We start from the raw sequence: 16,985 nt of genomic DNA, 5'->3' as shown, positions 1-16,985 counted from the left end.
CACCTGTGTAAAGCTTATCTGTAAATAAAATTGTAGTGCAACTATTTATAGACAAAATTATTTCAACAACACTGGCATGTGTTGCAACTTATTTCCTCCAAACAACAGGTATGTTAGTACCCCAGAAGTGAAATTTCCATGAATTTGCTTATAAACAAATTAGCAAACAGAACACAAAAGACAAAAGATGTTTGGTACATAAAAAGCAGAAAGTTTAGAAGTTGTTAACAAGCAAAAAGTTGTATTTGACCTTAGAAAAAAATTAACATTAAGATTATTTAGAATATGAATAGAGTGATTTTACAAAAGCAACAATGAAAGTATAGTTTATAATAATGACCGTTAAGAAAATAAGTGAAACTTCATGTCAGTGATGCTTACCCACCCTTAGTGGTTGTGATTCTGTGCCTCTGTAATAAAGACTTGCAAAACTCTGGAGCAAGGAAATTTTTGATTACTGAATGAGGGTGAATAGCTTTGGTGCCTGTAAGGCCGAATATTAAGGAGTTGTTGGAAGTACTTATTTTGCTAGTACAATTTTTTTCCTGTCTTGAAAGAGTTGTAGATAATGACAATGTATTTTATGATTTCTATTTAGCCTTATGGCATCTTCCACTGTAATAAAAGCAAAAAACTAAACATTTTGATTATGGATAATCCTGATGCTATAATTAGGAATACTGGAGGATGGCATAGTAGATTTCAGAATGAAAACAAAGTACATTTTGCTCAGAAGAGTATTATTAATTTTGCAGCAGGAACTGAGCATGTAGACAAAAAAGGATAAGAGAACAAAATACATGCATCTCTTTTACATTCTGATGGTAACCTAAGCAGAGGTAGATTCTTTAGACGCCTAGACAGGTGTTTGTGCAGTGGAGCCCGGCTGGGACAGAATTATCTTTCCCCATCTCTTGAGGGGACATTAGCTTTTAAATCTGCCCTAGTTCTTTTGATCTCCTGTGTTTGCCAGGCCTCTTCCTCTCCTAATATTGTCTTTTAACAAGACTCAGTGTTTGCTGAGAAGTGACTTGTCATAGGCTATTTTACCTTTCTGTTGTTTTTTTCCCCTGGTGCTCTCTTATTAAACTAACCCAATATGTTAACATAGTGCACTCTAGAACATACAATATCATAAGTCACCAAGCAGCTCCAAGTTAGTCAGAGATTTTGAGAACTGAACTGAAGTCACTGTCCAAACTAGCATTTGAAATTACTGGGACTGACCTGTGCATGATTATTCTGGTGTCTCATCACCAATCATATGTTTATGCTTCTATAGTTCCAGAAATGTTACCATAATTTGCATATAAGAATGATCCTTAATTATAGTAGAACTTGGAAAAGATGAATATATGATATTCATAGCAAATAAGCATTATTGTACCTTAGCCTTCACTTTACAACCTGGGGCTAACTATGTATTTATCCTTTAGCTAAACTTCTAAAACATTAATGCACAGGAACTTAAGGCGCGCGCGTGCACGCACGCACACACAAAAATCAACATTTCTGTTTTTCTTCCAGCTGAAGACTTCAACCTAAATACAAATAATTCTTAAAGCTGAAATACTTTCACATCAACCTAATCCAATTTCAATGCTGCAGCTTGACTGCCATTGTCAAATTACACACAGTAATATTAAAAATTTTGGATATGTTTCCTCAGGTTAGGCATATTTTTTTAAATGGATAATAGAAACTTGTCCTATATACAAATTGTCCTCTCTAAACAATAAACAAGGCCTTATTTTTACAGTGCTGTAATAAAATGATAATCTGCTTTTAAAATTTATGCATATTTTTCAATATCTACATTGTTGCTTGCAGTGAGAAGCCTTTGATGTCATTCATACTACCATTAGAAGCAAGAGTAATAAGACACAGTTAACAGTCAGCTCAAAGCTTTTAAAAAGTTTGTAATGTTCTTTTAAACTACCAATTGACTCAAGTATGTAGTTTGTATATTTTTGATTACAGCAAAAGACGTATTTTATGTTCAAGTTTTTTAGCTGAAATCTACCATACTTTTTAGAGATATATTAGTTTAATGTAAGATCACAATTTGATTCATATACAATTTCTTGAAAGTTCATTTACGATTTTGGTTTCAAGACAAAAAAACTGGATAAACTATTTTTCATCCTGCAGTTTAGGCTACAGTTAGAAAACATCTTTGCTCTCCACCCCCACCCTGACCACCAAAGCAACAGAATCTAAACATCACAAGTAAGTCACTTTCAGGGTTATCAATGTTTTCCCTACCACAACCACTAATAAGTTACAGCAAGAAATGTTGGCCTTAGTCAGCATAGGCATTAAGAGGGAAAAAAGTCCTAAGAAGATTTGTATAATAGCAATTCAACCATATGACTACATGATTTCTAATTTCCATTTTGTTAGTATCAAACTAGATTGTAAATGGGAATCTCTGAACAATATGGTATGCCATATGGCTAAAACTGGATATTAAAATTGAGAATATCAGTTACCAATCCACTAATGCTGAGAGCCAAAATCCATGGACAGTAAGAATTTAATCCAATTCAAAGACTGTAACATGAGCCAAGCCCTACCTAGAGAAGGCAAAACCTACCATCATTTTAGCAGAGAGCAACAATCCACACATTTCAATCACAAGAATAAACTCAGTAACTAAATGTATCACCTCCTTAATACTTCTATACCCTTAATCTTACCTTGTTATGAATATATTTCTGGATCTTGACTTTCTCAAAAGATCTAACTTAAAACCCTTCTGACAGGATTTTTTAAAAAAGCACAAATTTTAGCAAAATTGCATATACCTTACATTGATTTGATATAGTTACTGATATTTAATTTCACACCGTGATTGAGAAATCATAACTCAGAACACAACCGCTAAGGAAGATCAGTTAGTTGCTTCCTACATGACCCAACTTAAACCTTTAGAACACCAGGAAGTTGTTACACACAACAGCTAACATCATCTTGTTTGGTTTGGGGGAAGGGTGCCCCGCAATAGCCTAAAGTCAAACTATTCTTCACATTCCAAAATAATTGCTAATTTCCATGCATATTACTACTCGAGTAAGTTTTAATTGTTTCAGTTTTTAAGATTGCTTTACTAAATATTCACAACTGGTACCATTTATAACGGCTTCCATGCTATATATTCAAATGGTGGGAAACACTGCTGCCTTTATTTATGTTATAAAATTGAGAATTTTAATTCAATTTAATATTCCATCTTCAGACATATTCCATAAAGTGAAGGGAAGGCCTTAAAGTTGTCCCAGCCAGATTTACAATGGATTCTGAAAACAGAGCATCAAAGATGTCATGAAAGGATGCTTGCTACATACACAATGGCCTGGGAACTACAAGGACTAAACAGGGATAAATGCAAGTGATCTTAGTCACCCATACAGGAATACACTTCATTTTTTCCAATTCTTGTTCTTAAAGTGAAAAACAAGAAAAATCTGAAATATTAAAAAATATTGAAGCTAATTTCAAAATCAGTGACATAAGAACAAATATTGAAACAAACTTAATGGCAGGTTCTTAAACAAATGTTCTTTAAATTATTTATTGAATCAAATATATAGACAATTAATTTCTTCAATATTTATCTTCATTTTGAAAAATGGGAATTGTGCATTTTCAATATATAATACAAAATATAAAAAGAAAAACCTTAATCACAAAAAGGGTTTTGTGGCCCAATACAAAAGTAAGCTATAATACAGATTGGTTATTTAGAGTATAACCAACAGCAAATGATGGATTATACAAAAATAAATTCAGAGAGCAGCAATTAAATTCCTGATCCATTATCAAGGGTTTAGAGGTCATCTGAATACAAGACATATTATAAACCAGCCAAATATTTTTAGACTAGTATAACATGTATTTTTTAAACTTAACAGTCATTTGAAAATACCTGAGAATAAATCAGTTGTATTAAGTACTAACTAGAGTCTAATGTAACATCCTCTATAAAATAAAAAGAAAGTTAATACTAGTATAAATAATAAACATCAAACTACCAATAGGGAATGTATGCCTTTTGCAATATAAAAGACCTCTTTTTGAAAGCCTAATGTAATTTTTAAAATATGACATGTACCATATAAAACGAAGGACAAGGTTTTAATATCCAAATAACATTTTTCTTCCACCTCTCTATTAAGGAAAGAATAATGATCTAAGTATGACAACAATTTCAGGTCAAATGCAGTTTTAGAAGCCTCCACAAATCATCTGAAGATTCTCAAGCAGAAAAGAGCTGCTCCTTTGTATCACAAAAAAAAAAGGCTACTTTGGGCCTGATTACTACTAGATTGGTAAAACAAAATTTTACAAAGCCATTCACACAGGTTTTTATATACACATTATAGATTATGGGAAAATATTTTTAAAAAAAGTCTATTTGTGGTTAAAATAGAAAACAAAGTAAAATGTTCCTAAATACCATTATAAGAGGCGTTAGATGGTAGAAGAAAATCATATTCGTGTTTTATCCAGTCACAGCCTACAGTGAAAATTTCAATAAAATTATTTACTCCTCCCACCTACTCTATCCTCCCATCTATATGGGAGAAAACCAACACAAATTAAAATAGAAAGAAAAACTCTGTTTGTTTTACCATTCCCTCAATCAACTTCCCACTGCAAACAAAAAAAATATGAGAAAGCAAACAGAAGAGACATTAACATATAAGAAATAAGATCTAGTTGAACAGAGCTAAGATGAGGAGTTGAAAATGAGAGAGCTGCCTTGCTGCAAACGCCATCTTGTTGCAGTTATTGGGCCCAGGCACAGGAGGGTCCATTCATTCACAGCAAAAAAGAAAATCAGACACACACCCTCGGTAAGCTGCAGCCACCAAAACAACTGCACTATTATCACCCCACTCCCCAAAAATACACGCTTATCTAGAATGTCTTACACAGAACACTTAAGCAGAATTTAAATCTCAGTGCAATCCCTTATTGTTTTCCACATGCATTTTACAAATAAAGTGACAGCACTTTTTCTTGATTCACATCCTTGTGCTTAGCAAACAAGCTTCAAAATGTGGAATAAGCCTTCAAGGACTGACTAGGTGCAGAAATGATCAAACTACAAAAATGTTTTGTCTCATTTCATTTTCAGTTTTAAATCCTTTCCTCTTGAGTTCAGTCAGTTGTCTGTAGGAACAGTTTCACTGGTTTTTTAAAGCTTCCGTTTATTGTAAGATGTTCTTTGCTCTTTGTTTCTACTGTGTAGACAATACCTAATAATGTAGCAGTTAATATGATAGAAAAGACACCTTATGTGAAATGAGTCCCAAGTAGTAACTTGGTCAGAGAATGTTGAAAAATCACCTTTGTTAAAATTTCAGCTAATCTTCACAAGTGATAAATTGACATCTTGGAATAACTCATCATCCCGACAAGGTTTTTTTTTAAAGTCTTGACTATTCCTAATCCATTATTCATTACTTAAAATATAAACGATTTTACATTTTTTTAATTTTTACAAGCCGTTTTAGACTTGAAATTTTAAAAAGCTACACTTTGGAAACCCCTTAATGGATAAAAATGTACTGAAAACATTTTCATAAGGAAACTGTGAATTTGGGGGATGGGTATTGCTTTTAATATTTTTTAACATTTCATCTGTGCAGAAACTCCCTTAGTCTGCTGTAGCAAACATCCTCCATGATCTTTTATATTACACTTACAGGCACACGAAAATATGCAGCACCATACCAGATGGAGGAACAACAAATATGCAAGCTACATAAATCCCTTAGCTATGTTATTAACAACACTTACATACCCACCCTTCCTCCCACAGCCAAAAACAATGTGAACCCACCCTCCAAGCCCCAGATGTTCCCTTTCCTGGGCTAGGGACTGCTTGGAGTCTCACCCTGTTTGCCTCAACCTTGTCTCCTCTTAATCAATTTTCCACCATTACAGCCCAGACACACACACACACACACACACACACACACACGCACGCCCCGCAGCATTTTCTTGAGCCTTCCCGGGGCCCCCCCAAACGCGCTCCCTCAGTAGGGCTCAAAGTCTTTGCCAACTCACCTTTCTACCTTTACACATACACACACAAAGAACAGCACCGTGCCTAGTGTAAATCACTCCAGCCTAATTGCAATTAAAAATGGAACCCTGCAAAATCCCGGGTTCTCCTCCCTTCTCGTCATAAAAAAGCCCTTCAAAAGAAAGCCTCACCCCCACCCTACCCCCACCCCTTCCTCCTCCGGCAGCTAGAGCCTGGCTTGCGAGGGGAAGCGGGGGGGTGTTTTCAGCCTCTCGATGCTGAGCAAGCTGGGGGCAGAGGAGAGGTGGCAAAGGTGGGGCTGCGAGGGGGGAGGGGCAGCAGAGGAGGGAGACGAGGGGGTGAAATGGGCGGGAAGACAGAGGAAGGAGGGAGACGGGGCAATCTCCGCGGGAAGGGGACCGCGGGCCTTTACCTGCCCCTCCGGCCGCTGCTCATTAACGGGGCCGCTGTGTCCGCCGCCCGCGGCCCGTGCCCACTCTTCGCTGCGTCCCCGCCGAGTTGGGGGAGCCGCCCGCGCTGCGTCTGGCCGGTCCCGGGGTGGCGACGGCGGCTCGGAGGGGGGGGGGGGGTTGGCTCTCGGCTCCTCCTCGCGCGCTTGGTCCCTGCTCAGCTCCCCGCAGCCATCGGGAGCCGGAGCCTGCCTGGGCGCGGTAACCGCCCCGCCCGTGCGGCCGGGCCGGGAAACCCCGACTGCCGGTCCCGCCCCGCCTCCTGGGCCGGCCCCTCCCCGCGCCCACAGCGGCTGTGGGGGTGACGAGGGCAGGAGGGCGAAGCAGCGCAGGGAGGAGGTGGGGGAAGGGCAGGGGAAAGAGAACTGGGGGTGAAAGGAGCAAAGGCCATAAGGCGACTGCAAGGGCGGGGGACGGAGCCGTCTTTGTGGTGCGAATCCCCCTGGAGCTCGATCTCGAGCCAGCTGCAGCCCGAGGGTCAGACAAAAGCTCTTGAATGTGTCTCTCAGAAAACGGTGGGGCGGGGAGAGCGCGAACGGGGCTGGGGCCAAGGGAAGTCTTCCTAGTTGTGCCATATTGCTGCGGGTTTTTTCTTTCCTGGATCATGAAACGCAGTTTCACTTTCTGGTTCCCAGGCTCCATATTGCAGGGCTTCGTTTGTTTACTGGTCCTGCCTCAGCAGGCGACTGGAAGTAACTTCTGGTCGTCTCTCCCGCCCCGCACTTTTATGATGCTAGAGGGGAAATGTTTAAATCCGGAGGTAACAGTCTCCATGTCTTTCCAGCAGTCGGCCCTTCCTAGGAGTGTGTGAAACCCAGGACAAATCTGTTTCCTGACTAGTTTTGCTGTGTGCCTGGTTTGCCCATCCACCCCTCGCCCTCCATCCACCCACCACACGCCTCCTCACTTACCTGCCCATCATTCACCTCCTCACTAGTCTTCTTGCTGTCCATCAGCACCCTTGTGGTCCACCCGTGCCATCCTCCAGACCACCACTCACCTCCTCTCCATCTATGCACCCTCCTGGCCTCATCCCCCAGCCCGTTTTCCAGTTGCCCACCTATGTCACCTCCCACCTGCCAAGTATCAGGACAAATGGCATGCTGATCATACATCGCTCTGAATGGGGGACAAAGCAAGGGCCCCCCCAAAATGAGAAGTCACCCTGATTTGCCCTACCCCACAGTTCAGGTTTTGTAAAGGGTCACCCATTTTTTAAAAAATTGAATTTTGAGTCTGGCCTATGCAGAGGTGCCCCTGCAAAGAAAAAAAATCCTTCTGGTACAAAATCAGTATACTTAACATGATAATATATTATCTCTACTCCCAAAGAAGTTAGGTTTGAAGAAAGAAAAGTGCACAACAATAGTCTGAGACTTAAATTAGTTTTTTTAATTTTTAAAGATATAAGAAACCAATGTGTTTTCAGAGTTTTGGAGAAATGTTCCTAGGCAAGAAGGTTGAAAGCAGTTCCCTTTTAATTTATCATATTTTCCCAGGAGACTTAGAAAAAAGCAGACACATAATCTGGTATAATCAAACATAGATGTCCCAGTAGGGCAGGGGTGGGGAACCTCAGGCCTGGGGGTCGGATGCTGCCCCCCGTTTGCCTGGAGCCAGCCCCCAAGGCTCAGAGCTGCCCCCAACATTGGGGAGCCCAAACTGGTGTTCCAGTCCCCTTACTGCCCCATTGTGCGGCCGGAGCACACAAAATCTACTTGCCTTCCCCTGACCCCTCTCCCTTCCCGGCTCTGGTGTGGGAGGGAAATGTGGGGAGTGTCTTTTTCCTTCTCAGTGTAGGGCCACTTCAGTGACTTTTTTTTTTGTGCTTCTCATTTGTGGCTCCCGACTGAGTCAGTGGCCCCTAACCCAAAAAAGGTTCCCCTTCCCTGTTGTAGGATTTTATTTGTATTGCAGAAGTGCTCATAGCCCCAAAAGAACTCAGTTGTACAGATAGTAAAAGGGAGTGTCTATTTCAGTGAGTTTAATCTAAATAAGCAAAAGAAAGGAACAAAAATACTATTCTTATTTTACAGGTGAGGATTAAGGTACAGAGAGATTAAGTGATCTGCATTCCAATTTAGTGGCCTACCACCTCGGCCTACTTTCCTAATGGCACAGAAGTAAGTATGCAGATACATTGATCTTTTTCCATTAATGGTCTCCCCTACATTTTCCAATACTTTATTACATTAAATCACATTTCAGAATTTCTCTTCTTGCCTAACTAGTTACAATGAAGCCCAGGAGCACCAAATAAACTCTTTAAAATACACATAGTAAAATCCACAGGGGAAAAAAAAAGTGGCTTAAAATCCTGCCTGTATATGTGCTGATAAAACTAGAAAAGAAAAATAAGACCAATTGCTTAATCAACCGAAGAAAATAAATTGCTTCTTGTAGCTTCAAAACTTTCCTCGATAGGTCATCAGTTGTCTCCTTCTGGATTTAAATTGCCAGGTATGTGAGGAAGTGCATGGTGGGAAATGTGTTTATAAAAAAAAATAAAACCTCCCACCCCCTCAGAATTGGGTGGTTATGGATAGTTACTAAGAGTAAGAATAGTTTTGGTGATTATGATTCAGGTGAATGAGTTACTTGATGTGTGTTAGTCTAGTGTGAAATAACTTAGGTAACTGTGTTTTTGTATATTTTTGTTTATATAATCATTGTTCAGGTGTGTTTTGAAAAAACACACATCCCGTGTTGGAAGTTCAGAACTCCACCCTCAAACTTGTCTATAAGAAAACAGGAAACATACTTATGTGTCTATCTAGAACAGACAAATGAGCATCACAGTTTTTGGGTTACAGTCTCAGTTCTACTATTGTTCCGGTGTGTAACTTCAGGCAGTTTACTTACGGCTCATTCCTACAAATTTAATGGATGCTTACTTCATGGACAGTTCCAATGAAGTCAATAGAAGTCAATGTGTAAAGTAGGGCATTTGTCTAGATGTCCACAAGACTGGGGCCTTGAACTCTCTTATGCTTCATTTCGCCTATCTCTAAACTAGTGATGAGATTTAACTACTTAAGAGGCTTATTGTCTGCTTTACTGGGTACTGGTAAAGAGTTTGAAGAGTAATTGTAAGCATACCTATTGCAATGTTCCAGTCAAAACAGCCTGTCATTGGAGTGATAGGATTTCTTGAAAGGTATGTTTCATAACACATATATAGATACATAGGTGTGGAATTTTTAAACACTGAGATTAAGATATCCTTTTTGAGACCCTAAAATTTGTGGTTAATGACGGGGAGACCACCCAGTATTAAATATACAAAAAAGAGCTGGCATATAAAAAGCTAAAAACCTGTAATATCAAGGAGAGTTCTGGTCTGAAAGCTCTTCTGGAACTGCATCAGCTTTAATTGCCAAAACAGATTGGCCCATTTCCAATCTGACTATGTCCAGAAGTGTCTTGGCAGATTTAAAGTCAAAAAGGTATTTTGTCTTTAAACAAGGCTCTGAGCTTGCTGAGAAAGAGAAAATCGCCTTTTAGTCTTCTGAGATGGTATCTTTCTCTGGGTGTAGGTCCCATATCTTTCCCTGTATTACTAGACTTAAAAATATATGGCAAGGATGATTTGTTATAATCATACAATAACAAACCAATGAACATTTATTCCCCATAATTTCAAGTATCTGTGACATTAGGTGACACACATTCCTGCTGCTTTGTCCTGCTTTATATTGCTTCTCCATTCTTATATTCTACTCTCTAGAAGATTAATCTGGCGTTGTTCTGCGGCAGGACTGGGTACGAAGCATTCAGTATGCAGACTGCCCAGGGAGACAGGACAACTCCAGCCCTCTCTCTCTGCAGAAACTTGGAGCCAGGTGGGAAGTGCCTGTCTAAGACTGCTGCAGCTGCAGTGGGCATGGCTGAGGGATGGGTGCATGTTTTCCATCTGGGGGACAGAAAGACACATATACAGACAGACACACAAACTCTCTGAAATATATAGAAGATAGCTGTCCCTTTCTCCGTCCCTGCCGCCCCAATGGTGCTATAGCTGTCCTAGTCCCCATCTCTGGCCTATTGCTGTCCCTCTGTGGTCATTCTGCAGTGTAACTTCCTCCTGAGAAACCCCTTCCTTTCCATTTTATGAGAAACAGTCGAATTCCAGGCACATCCCATTGTCCTGGCACAACCATGCCCTTACCTTGCTTTATGTTACGATAAGAGGAAGCCGCACACCAAATGTGGTGTTCCTAGCTATTACCATTTAGGAAAGGGAGGGAAAAATACAGCCCTCCGGCTGGATCTGGCCTGCTAAGCTTCCAGATCTGGCCTGTGGGAATCTCTGCCAGGCTCTCTGCCTGACTTGCTCCTGCATACTGCTCAGAGCAGCTCTCTGAATGTTGCAAGCCTCAGGGGAAGGGAGAAGAGGCTTCGCACACTTCCCTCACCCCCAGCAAAATCTTGCAGCTCCCATTGACTAGTAACTGGCCAATGAAAGCTGCCTGTTTTCAGAGTAGAAGTGTGCAATGTACCCCTCCCCACTCTGGCTTTGCATAGTTAAGAGCCACACATGACCCCTGCATCAGATGGAAGGCAGGGACTCTGATTGAGGAACCAGATGGGCTGCTGGTCAGAAGCTGGCCAGAAGCTGGCTAGAGCCTACCTCTGGCACACATATCCCTCCCGCCCCTCAACCCTCTGTCGCCCTTTTTCACTCCTACCCCATGTAATCCACTCTCTGAACCCCTGCTTCTGCATCCATACTCCCTCCCAGATCCTGCAACCCCTCCTAAACTCCTCCTCCAGGTCACAACCCCCTCCCAGATGTTGAACCCCTATCTCTGGTCCTAAATCAAATCTCTGCACTCCCTCTTAATCTCCTGCTCCAGATCACAACCCTTTCCAAGAATCTGCACCCTCTCCTGCATCCCAGTCTCCTGCCCAAGTTCACAACCCACTCCTTCACCCATTCTCCCTCCCAGATCACACATCCCCCTCCTGCACACCAATGCCTTACCCCAAGCTCCCTTCTGACCCCCCCCCCCCCCATCAAAAATATTGCCTATTGTTAATGCCTGGTTTAGGAGGATTTTTTTAACAAATTGACTCACAAACAGATGAATAGACAGACTCACATTTCTAAAATAAAAAATACACACACACATACATACATACATACAAATACAGATTGAACCTCTCTAATTCAGCACTCTCTGATCCAGCAACACCCCTGGTCTGGCATGATTTTAGTTAGCTGGATGTCCATTTATCATGGGTGTGGCCAAGTTTTGCATGGTCCCATACAATTTGTATACAGCTACCAGTCCTGGCTCTTAGTATTCTATTATGTTATTTAGCTCTAATATACACCCAAATGTCTTCTAAGAGCCCATTAAGTAGTGGAAGTGATGGTAATGCTGCTAGACAATATTGACCTCCTATGGTTCAGCAAATTCTCTGGTTCGGCACCAATCAAGAGAATCCTGAGCTTTTAAAAAAGATGCTTTCAGAATTATAGACTACTCCTCAACCAGGGATCCATTTCTAAATCTTGGGCTACATTCTGGGATAGATTAGAACTGGACTGTGCAACCTACTTCAGTATATGGGGGGGAGGGGGAATAGGAAAAGAGGTTGAAGAAGCATAACCTAGTCCTACATGTCTAAATGCATACTTCCAATGCAGCTTTGGAGCGGTTCCTGGTAGAAACTTTCCTAGACTAGTTGCTTAATTATGGCTCACCTCCCAACAAAAATAATGAACAATATGAAGTTATACTGTTAAACCCTCCCTCCCCCCCCCAAAAAAGAAAAGAATGGAGAACACTTCTTTTTTTTAAAGACTAACTGGACAAGTCAGTTCTGTTGTATTTTAAGGGCTGTCAAAATAGTTTCTCTGCTGTTTGCACATAGTGCCATTTTGAAAGTTAAGGTATACACATAACATCTATTTTGCAACACAGCAAATGCCTAATTTTCCCATAATATATAAACAAAAGTAAAACCTAAAACAAAAGTATGCTGTAGTCCCCAAAGAAAAGTAAACATATTACAGGAATCTAGTAATTTTTAACTGTCCATAGTATTCCTTTGTGCTCAAAATATTTGAGACCTTTCTCTGACTGCAAGTTGTAATTGAAATTTGCCACTCATGACTGGAGATTCTAATTTTCATAGTGAAAATAGAAATGTTTAATTCTGTCAATCAGTCCAACCTGAAATGTCTGGAACAACTGAAGCAAATTAGTTATAGCGGAGCCAGATGGAAAGTTTCATTCTAACTATGCTCAAAATGCCAGAAACCACCACAACCTTCTTGCACTAGGGTTCCCAAAGATGGCAAAACCTTTTCAAATGCCAGCTGAAGCAATGGTGGGAATCTTGAAACATGTGCTAGTGTTGCTATGTCCTGGCTACCTAGACTTCAGAAGAAACTTTGTCTGTGAGCTGGTTATTTTGTTGTTCTACATTATGGAATGTCTTGCATTTCCCCTAAATCATCTGGTTTTAACTGATGTAAGAGTCAGAATTCTGAATTAGTTGGACTGTGAGACTGATATGGTATGGCAATTTTTATGTTCCTTTGAAAACATTTTCAAATATGGCTATGGGGCTCACTTGGTTATAGACTGAAGCTGTTTATTACATTCCTCAAAACCCTATAATCTTGGGATGCAAGAATCTTGCACGTTGCACTTTAACATAAGACCTGCATGTTACAGTGCATTGCACATTGCCAGTAAAGCTGTGAAAAACCAGTGTTCAATCAAACAGGATCTGTAAGCCTTTTGTGTAGCGCACAGAAAAGCTGGTTGTTAAAATGAGAATATTCAATGCAGTGTAGAATCACTATGAAATATTTGCTAGTAGGGAACAATTGTATTACACACAATTTTAGTTAGCTACCAGCTTCAGAGTTAGAGGACTTTGCTTTTAGACCAATATAGTATTGGATTTCATACACAATGAAGTGAGCTATATTCTAACTTTCAACCCCCTGGCTTCACTCACGCTCATGTAGACATGTTATTGCTGCTTACATTCAAAAAATGGAAGTCTGAGGGTTAAAAGTATCTATGCCGACAGTAATGTGTAAACATTAACTTTGGAAACATTGTGTATTAGAAATACTGTATTCCATTATACCATCTGAACGTTGTGACTTTGCATAAAATAATTGAAAGGCGGTGTTGCCAAGTGGTTAGAACAGGGACGTGATTATCTACTACTGGGTTATTTCTTGCTCTGTTACACTTAGATGTAATCTTGTGCAAACCTTTTCACATGTTGATGCCTCAGTCACACATCTGTAAATAGAGTCACAATGATAGTTGCCCACAGGGGTGTTTTGATACATAGTGTTCATAAAATACCTTGAGATCGTCACATTAAAGGTGCTACGGAAGTGCAATGTAATTTCATTCTAGACCTTATGCTTGACTAAGATTGCATTTGCATTATGTAAAAATAAATGGACTCAGAGATATGACAGTTTCTTCTTTTGTTTGTTAGATCTTGTTTGGCTTAATGATATCTGTGGTTCAATAGGTCTCTTTTCATCACCAAAATTACATTATATTTTAAAAGTTGCATGGAACTGGAAATTATATTTACTTGAAGGTTATTTTATATTTCAGATTTCCAGATGCCTAGAATTAATACACTGGTACTCAATATTTAACAAAGAACTTTCAACTTTTTAGAGCATGTAATGTTAGTCTACCTATAACTAAATTCCTTTATCTTCTGTTCTTAGCATGCACTGGGGCTTCTTGTGCAAAATTTCAGAAAGCTTTGATTGTCTTAAAATATGGTCAGGAACATATTTGGTATCATTCTTATTCAGTAGTTTATTACATCTAAGTTTAACCTGCTTCTTATTTACAGAGCTAATATACACTGATTATATACATCCACATCAAGTGAATTTTAGGTCAAAAGCTGTGTATTAAATGAAGAAGTAGCCAAAAGATATTTAAAGTTTTCTGTGTGTATATACACATGATTTAAACCACCCTGGGCACAAAATCTACTTTCTTGCCCTTTCTCATGTTGCTAGTGAAAAAAAAAAAACATTTTTGATAGGTGAAATATTATCTTAAGTCTGTAAGTAGAATTCACAGCACTTTTGAATGAATGATAACAGCCATGATCCTGCAGTGAGTTCTATGCTAGATTCATTGCAAGACTTGGGCCCAATTTATTATATGAATTATCTTGCATGTTATAATTAATGTAATTCAATTATCATTCCAAACAATGAATAAAGTAACATTTAAAAACTGATTACAAACTTTAATCTGGACACCCATTGTTTAATGTTGTACAGGGATAGCAATTGCTATACAACTTAATGGTAAAATGGAATTATTCTATTTATGAGTATGCTTAAAACTTCATAATTTTATTCCTATGGCTTGACTGTGATAAGTGCTGAACACCTACTGCTCTTATGAACCTTGAAAGGAGCCATCAGGAGCATGCACTTAGTGACTATTTCAGCAGGAGGCTCCAAAACTGGTATATTGTTTAGTGACAAGTCAGTTAACTTCTGTTGGATCGATTGATTTGAGTAAGCATTAACTAAGTTCTTGTGATAGTGAGAGAAGTATTCTTACCTCAGATGACAGGCGTCTTAAATATAATTATATGGACAGAAGGATTAGGTTTAAAAGCAATTTGTAAATCCTCAAACAGGGCTGTGAAAAGAGAGTAATGTTTAGATTGCAAATTACCAGCTAAAATTCAACCAACTTAGTTTGGGGAATACAGTTATTTCCCTATACCAATTATCTTCTCTTTTCCATTGCTACATATTTCATTAAAAATAGACATATAAATTAAATATGTCTAACTTTTGATATTATTTCAGGGAACAATCTGAAAGTGTGATTTAGGGATGTGAAGGACTAGTCAACTAGTTGCTCTCCCCCCCCCCCTTGTTGTCTCTATCAGATAGAGGCAGCAAGCGGGGGGGGGGGGGGAGAAAAGGGGGTACTTCAAAGTGGCAGTGTCACTTGAAGTCTGATGCCAGGCCCCGGGTTCCATGCAGCGCTGCCACTTTGAAAAGCTGCATGCAACCCGGGGCCAGCTGGGGTGTCCCCAGGCTACATGGGGCATTTCAAAGCAGCTGCACCATGTGGAGCCTGGGATCAGCTAAAAATTCCCCAGCTGATCCCAGGATCCATGCGGCGCTTCCTCCTTTGAAGTGTAGTAACAACCCTAAGGCTGTTGCTACACTTCAAAAACAGAGATGTCCTGTCAACTAATTGAATAGTCAATGCAAAATGCATCAACTATTCGATTAGTCAATTACCCTATACTTAACATTCTTAGTGTGATTTAAGAGTGTTGGTGTGATTCTGGAATAAGAGATGGTCTGTTGGTTTATTATTTTTGGTTGTTTTTAGGAATTTTACTCTACTAAAATTACTCAGTTGGAAGTCACCAACTAAAGTCTTAATACAGGCTGAATCTCTCTAGTTTGGCACTGTCTGATCTGGCAACATTCATGGTCCAGCATGATTTTAGTTAGCTGGATGTCCACTTATCATGGGTGTGGCCAAAGTTTCCCATAAAGTTTGTTTACAATCACCCGTCCTGGATCTCAGTGTTCAGTGCTGTTGTTTAGTTCTAATTTATCCCTAAATGTCTTGTAAGAGCCCAGTAGGCAGTGGAAATGTTAGTAATACTGCTAGACAATATTGACCTCCCATGATTTGGCACTGGTCAGGTCCCAAGGCTGCCAGTCTAGAGAGGTTCAACCCGTAATTTGTATTTTTCTGCTACTGGTGCATTATTGTTGTACATTAAATGGAGCCATTGAACTTTTTCTTTTTTCTGTCTTTCTTAGGGAATGGTATTTATAGCTGTCTGGTGATAATCATCCGCTTTTCTCAGAGTCTAGGGACAAGTGATTCATAAAATTCATACAGTATTTTACATTTTACATGGATAAAATTTGTAAAGTTGAAGTCATTCAGATAAAATAACAATACAATTTGCATGCAAAAATTAATCATTTTTTAAGAAACGGGAGACTGCTGACAAAATACTCAACAGTAAAACATCATGAGTATATAATATTTCTCAACAATATGTAATAATGTCACTTTCAAATAATTTCTTTTATGAATTGAATTATACCTTAGGGAAAAAAATTAGGTCTTTTCATTCTTGTTTAACAAAGATCATTCTCTTTTAGGTATATGATAGATCCCTCCTTCCTTCTCTCCTATTTTAAATGTTTTTCTGATTCCCATATTCTGGGGAAATGAAAATGTTTTGATTTTAATTGTTACACAGAAAGCAGGGCTATTATGTTTTGGTTTATGAAAAAGTAAACTTTATTAATCTTTTAAATTAATAAAATTTGTTATACAACACCTAGGAAAATCGAAAATGATGTGACTGAGTTCTTTATCTTTGTTTCAATTTAAAATGTATTAAGTTAAGCGGGAGTGAATTGTAGAGTATTTTATACATAATTTAAGGATGGCAGAAAGAATGGA

The 16,985-nt window shown here is 39.3% G+C and overlaps 2 protein-coding genes across 8 annotated transcripts in view; one reads left to right on the top strand and one right to left on the bottom strand.

Moving 5' to 3' along the window:
* GNB1 (G protein subunit beta 1) overlaps nucleotides 1–6,752 on the bottom strand; it is a 96,063-nt gene extending 89,311 nt beyond the window's left edge. For 2 of the 4 annotated variants that reach the window (XM_075906355.2, XM_075906356.2), the window contains exon 1: nucleotides 6,471–6,752. The gene's annotated coding sequence lies outside the window, so the exon portion shown is untranslated. Of the gene's footprint in view, nucleotides 1–6,078; nucleotides 6,225–6,470 lie in introns of those variants that run through there. The other 2 variants (XM_006119216.5, XM_006119217.5) reach the window with 2 other exon arrangements.
* CALML6 (calmodulin like 6) overlaps nucleotides 6,260–16,985 on the top strand; it is an 83,439-nt gene continuing 72,713 nt past the window's right edge. For 2 of the 4 annotated variants that reach the window (XM_075906362.2, XM_075906363.2), the window contains exons 1-2: nucleotides 6,260–6,350; nucleotides 8,544–8,630. The gene's annotated coding sequence lies outside the window, so the exon portion shown is untranslated. Of the gene's footprint in view, nucleotides 6,351–6,853; nucleotides 6,985–8,543; nucleotides 8,631–16,985 lie in introns of those variants that run through there. The other 2 variants (XM_006119219.5, XM_075906361.2) reach the window with 1 other exon arrangement.

This window comes from Pelodiscus sinensis, chromosome 24 (assembly GCF_052426305.1).
Source record: "Pelodiscus sinensis isolate ZL-2025 chromosome 24, ASM5242630v1, whole genome shotgun sequence".
NCBI lineage: Eukaryota > Metazoa > Chordata > Testudines > Trionychidae > Pelodiscus > Pelodiscus sinensis.
This window is presented reverse-complemented; position numbering and strand designations above follow the sequence as displayed.